Source organism: Triticum aestivum, chromosome 7B, assembly GCF_018294505.1.
Source record: "Triticum aestivum cultivar Chinese Spring chromosome 7B, IWGSC CS RefSeq v2.1, whole genome shotgun sequence".
Classification (NCBI taxonomy): domain Eukaryota; kingdom Viridiplantae; phylum Streptophyta; class Magnoliopsida; order Poales; family Poaceae; genus Triticum; species Triticum aestivum.
In genome coordinates this window covers 632,173,736-632,180,016 of record NC_057813.1, presented here as the reverse complement: position 1 = coordinate 632,180,016, position 6,281 = coordinate 632,173,736, and positions in this window count along the sequence as shown.

Genomic DNA, 6,281 nt, shown 5'->3' with positions numbered 1-6,281 from the left:
ATAAGAACCAAAGCTTGTTCTGACTGTTGTCTTGGGAATATCTTGTTCACGAATGCGAATCTGATGATAACCCATACGGAGGTCAAGCTTGGAGAAAACTTTAGCACCTTTGAGTTGCTCGAAAAGCTCATTGATGTTGGGAAGTGGGTACTTGTTCTTGATTGTCTTCTTGTTCAATGGACGGTAATCGACGCAAAGTCGGTCCGTGCCATCCTTCTTCTGGACAAAAATAACTCCACAACCCCATGGGGATGAACTCGGTCTGATCAAACCCAGACACTCTTGTTCATCGAGCTGCTTCTTCAATTCCTTCAGCTCCTTGGGTCCAAGCTTGTAAGGACGCTTGCAAACGGATTCCGTTCCAGGCTCAAGATCAATAACGAACTCGACTGGCCGATGAGGAGGCATACCCGGAAGCTCTTCTGGAAAGACATCTTGGTACTCACAAACGACTGGAATTTGAGAAATAGCATCCAACTCGCCCTTCTCATTGAGAGAAAACAACCCAATGGTGTCATCGCGAGCGGCATAGATGATAACATCCTCAGAAGGGTGTGTCAATTGAATCTGCTTGGCGGCACAATCAAGTTGAGCCTTGTGCTTAGAAAGCCAGTCCATCCCAAGAATTAGATCAATATCAGAGTCGCCAAGAACCATTGGAGAAGATAGAAATCTATAGTCGCCCATCTTGATTGTGGTATCCGGAACCACCAAACTAGAGCTCAACCGTTTACCCGGAGAAATGACATCCATGGGTTTACCCAAATGTGACGAAGAGAATTCATGCTTGGCAAAAAACGGTCTTCACATGAAACAATGCGATGCACTAGTATCAAATAAGACTTTTGCAGGAATATCATTAACTGAGAGATTACCCATTATCACGTCAGAAGAATCCTCTGCCTGAGCTGCATTCATCATGTTCACCTTTGCATGCTTTGGATTATGCTTGACCACTACATTGCTTGAAGATCTCACAGGAGGAGGAGGAGGAAGGCGCCTTCGATTGAAGCATTTGTTTGCGTAGTGACCTTTCTGCTGGCACTTGTTGCAAGTCACTTCTGAGAGCGGACGATGATAAGGAGCATTTGACCTTGGAGCTTGAGGCTGAGACTTGTTCTGATAGCCTGGGTTGGGTGGGTGGGAAGATCCACGACCACCTGAGTTCTTCTGTTGGTAAGGCTGATGAAACGGAGGAGGAGGAAGGTAGAACTTCTGCTGCTTAGCTGCCACTTGTGAGGAAGAAGAAGACTGCACTCCATCCCTGATTCTCTTCTTAGACGCCTCACACTTGAGCTGAGCACCTTCTTGCTTGAGTGCCATATTGTAGAATTGATCAAACTGAGTAGGACCAACAAGAATGAGAGCTAACTGCAGATCCTCTCTAAGGCCACCTCTGAATTGATAGATCATACTCTTCTCACCAGGAACATCTTGCTTAGCGAAGCGAGCAAGTTTCTGAAACTGCTTGTTGTATTCGTACACTGACATGTTGCCTTTCTTGAGATTGTGGAACTCCTCTCGCTTGCTCTCAACAACACTGGTAGGAATATGGTGAGCTTTAAAGTCCCGACAGAAATCAGTCCAAGTAATCACTCGACCTCCTCTGGAATCCTTGTATTGCTGGAACCAATCAGTTGCCTGATCCTTGAGCTGAAAAGAAGCAAACTTAACATAGTCCTCAGGCCTGACATTGCTGCATTCAAAATACTTGTTGATATCCACGAGCCAATCATTGGCGTCTGTGGCCTCGACACAGTAGCTGAAAGACTTCGGCTGATTTGCAAGGAATTGGTTGAGGGTAGGAAATAGAGGCTGATGATTGAACTGCCCTTGACCTTGATTCCCTTGGTTGCCTTGGCCTTGGTTGCGTTCTTGCATGAGCTGAATCATCATCTGGGCATGGGCATTTGAGGCTGCCATCAAAGCTTGCCATGCCTCCAGAGGCGGAGGTGGAGGTGGAGGGTTCGCCTGATTCCCATCATTGCGATCCGGATTCTGACGCGTTGGCGGAGCCATCCTGAAGAGGGTGACATCCGTTAGCATCTTGATAGACAGATAGACAAGTTGAATCAACGGATAGAAATTGCAACATATAGTCTTCACAATAAACATTCGAACAAGGATGAACGAATGAATTCCAAAGCAAACATCACACATCCATTAAGGTGAGAAGCCACTTGATAAGAGATTGATGAATGAAATAAACAAGGTGCAACTGGAACAAATAAGTGGTAAGGATTACCCAATCACAAACCAAATATCTGCAGGAAGAAATGCTAGAGCTACTTGAATCCCACCTATAAACTCCCGAAACTTTCCGGTTATGCAATCAGGTGTTGGGGATACAGGGGAAGCAATATATCTCACCCAAACTAACAATCCCTACATCCAGCTGTATCCATCCGTCAACACATAACCAAGAAACCTTCGGAAATCATGTACCTCAACCTTCGAAAAGCATCCGTTATACGAGTTATGGCAATACTCCCGAACTCCCCAGTACTGGGTGACGTCGAGGTTATCTCACCAACAACTGCATAAAAGAGATTTTCAATGTCGGCAAAACTCAGGTATTCCAGAACTGCAACGATAAAATTGTGACGACAACACCTCAGAGCTCAACTCCCCGGGACACTGCCACAACCCCTAAATGTCAGGAGGCACCAAGAACAATGTTCTCGTCACAAAACCATCGGAACGATTCCAAGATACCCGCGTGATCCTAAAATTTTTTTAGTGAAATTTCAGAAGAGGAAAGTCAAAACATCTATGTCAGGAGACCTCACCAGAGCGACGAAGGGACTGAGGAGTAAAAAGAATCCTACTCTCTGATATGTATAATCCTAAGACTCAAAACATTTTTGTTCTAGACTCAACATCGCCAGCAAACAATCAAGCAGGGGGCTCCTAAGTCAGGGATGGCTCTGATTACCAACTTGTAACACCCATGATGCGGCTATATCTCCCACGTGTCGAAGCATGACTTAGAGGCATAACCGCATAGTGGTTTTATCGCAAGAAGGGTCATCTTCACACAATCCCATGTAATGAACAAGAATGGGATAAAGAGAGTTGGCTTACAATCACCACTTCACACAATACATAAATTAAGATCATACATCATTCAAATACACTCATAGACCGGCTACGGTCAAGTTCAAATGAAAAGAAGACAAACCTAAATGCTAGATCCTCGATCGTCCCGACTGGGCTCCTCTACTGATCATCTGGAAACGATACGTAGCAACGACCAAGGGCCTCATCAAATTCCCACTTCAGCTCAGTTGCGCCATCTGCGCTGGTATCCTCGGCACCTGCATCTGTTTTGGTAGAATCTGTGAGACACGAGGACTCAGCAATCTCACACCCGTGAGATCAAGACTATTTAAGCTCATAGGTAGGAAAAGGGGTAATATGGTGGAGCTGCGACAAGCACTAAGCATATATGGTGGCTAACATACGCAAGTGAGAGCGAGAAGAGAAGCAATGCATCGGTCGAGAAGCTAGAAGCGATCAAGAAGTGATCCTGAACTACTTACGGTCATACATAACTCAAACCGTGTTCACTTCCCGGACTCCACCGAGAAGAGACCATCACGGCTACACACACGGTCGATGCATTTTAATGAAGTCAAGTGTCAAGTTATCTACAACCGGACATTAACAAATTCCCATCTGCCTCATAACCGCGGGCACGGCTTTCGTAAGATATTATACCCTGCAGGGGTGTCCCAACTTAGCCCATCATAAGCTCTCACGGTCAACGAAGGATAAACCTTCTCCCAGGAAGACCCGATCAGTCTTGGAATCCCGGTTCACAAGACATTTCGACAATGGTAAAACAAGACCAGCAAATCCGCCCGATGTGCCGACAAATCCCGATAGGAGTCGCACGTATCTCGTTCTTAGGGCAACACCGGATGAGACTAGCTACGAGTAAAACCAACCCTCAAGTTTCGCCGAGGTGGCCCCGCAGGCAGCTCAATTCGGACCAACACTCGAAGGAGCACTGGCCCGGGGGGGTTAAAATAAAGATGACCCTTGGGCGCGCGAAAACCCAAGGGAAAAGGGGTTAGGTGGCAAATGGTAAAACCAAGTTTGGGCCTTGCTGGAGGAGTTTTATTCAAAGCGAACTGTCAAGGGGGTCCCATAAATCACCCAACCGTGTAAGGAACGCAAAATCAAGGAACATAACACCGGTATGACGGAAACTAGGGCGGAAAGAGTGGAACAAGTCACCAGGCATAAGACCGAGCCTTCCACCCTTTACCAAGTATATAAGGTGCATTAGTTAAACAAGAGATATTGTGATATCCCAAAATATCCATGTTCCGACCAGGAACAAACTTCATCTTCACCTGCAACTAACAACGCTATAAGAGGGGCTGAGCAAAAGCGGTGACATAGCCAAACAACGGTTTGCTAGGACAGGATGGTTAGAGGTTTGACATGGCAATAGGGAGGCATGATAAACAATGGCAGGTAGAGCTAACATAGCGATAGAGCGAGTACTAGCAAGCAAAGATAGAAGTGATATCGAAGGTATGGTCATCTTGCCTGCAAGGTTCTCAGAGTTGTCGAAGGCTTGATCCTCGTTAGCGTACTCAACAGGTTCCTCGTGCACGTACTCGTCTCCCGTCTCTACCCAAGGCAAGAACACAAGCAAAGGAACCACAATAAATCACGGTGCAATGCACAAGCAACATGATGCAATACATGTCATGATATGCGAGATGTGATATGCAATGCATATGCGTGCTTCGGGAGGAAAAAGGATGAACAAGGCATCAACTTGGCAAATCAAGTATGCTGCTAGAAAGATGAGATGATTTCGGTTGAAACCGGTATAAGGATCACCGGGAACGGATGCACGGTTTGCAAATGGCAAGCAAAACAAGAATGGCACAAAGCTGCGATTAACAGCACGATGGTACTTAGCATGCAACAAGAAACTATGCTACAGCACCCCAACATAAAAACAAAACATATGGCAGTGATCTAAAGAGATGCTTAACAAAAGAGGAACACTGAGCTACGGCTAAATCACATCATCACAGGTTCAAACAAGCATGGTGAAAGTGCAAAAAATATCAGGTTGGACATGGCATAAACAGCATCACGAAGCAATGTTCAGAGCAGGTTATCAACATGATACAGGAACTTATAATAGCAAAACAAGACATGGCATGAATCTACTCAAAGCACAGATCAAAAGTCCCTTACTGACCATAATCCAAAAAGGATCAGAAAATATGATGGCACCCATGTGAACATAGCAAGTTTCGTTAACAGATTCAGCAAACAAAGCATGACATTGACAGAATTACGAAGGCACCTTCGTGAGCTCGATGCACTCACTACAGAGAATTTCATGATAAACTAAGAATACATCCATCAAGAAGACATGACATAGAAGCTATACATGGCAAGAACAACATCGTAGCATACACGGATCAACTACAACAACCTTGGCAAAATTGAATAACATGTAAACAATCTGCCAGGAAACATTTTGAAGCAAAAGTAGAGCATGAAAATGACATGATAGACTACTCCATAATTGCAACCAGGACCATGGATGGATAGAGCATAACCATATGTTCAAAACATCCTTACTGAAGGAAATCAAAATATGCATGGATCTCTCTGTAGCAACATGTTTACATGGCATGAAAATAACAGCAGAACAGGGACTAAAATCAGCAATATCACGAAGTCTAGTTTGCATGCTTGTGCTAGTCACCACATTGATCACAAAAATACATGGCAATTACCTCTGTAAAGAATACATGGCATAGTTCAACTCACATGTAGGGCTCAAGTACATAAGATGCACACATCAATCATGGCAAAAATGACAAAAGTGCATGTTCTGATAAGAATCTGAAACTAACATTATGAAGCACTCTTCCAACAGCATTTTAGGCATCAAGATGAGCTCAAATGGAAATGATGCAATGAGATGAAATGATCTACTCTTCGAGGCGAACAAATCGGTATGCTACACGCCCAAAATGGAGCCACGGGTGCAGAGTTGTGGGACGATGAACATGCAACAAAAATTAATGACAGATTAAGGACTTGGAGGAATTTCGGCGGGAAGAAAAGTCAACCGAGGCGGTGGATCTGGAGATCGCCGGAGAACGCGGGCTTCGCTGGAGAAGGGGCGCCGGAGCTCGGGGAAGCCGGAGGACGGGCGGAGGAGAGGCCGGGGCGGCCGGATCTGGCCGGATCCGGCGCCGGCGACGTCGGGCGAGGCGCGGGACGGCGGAGGCCAG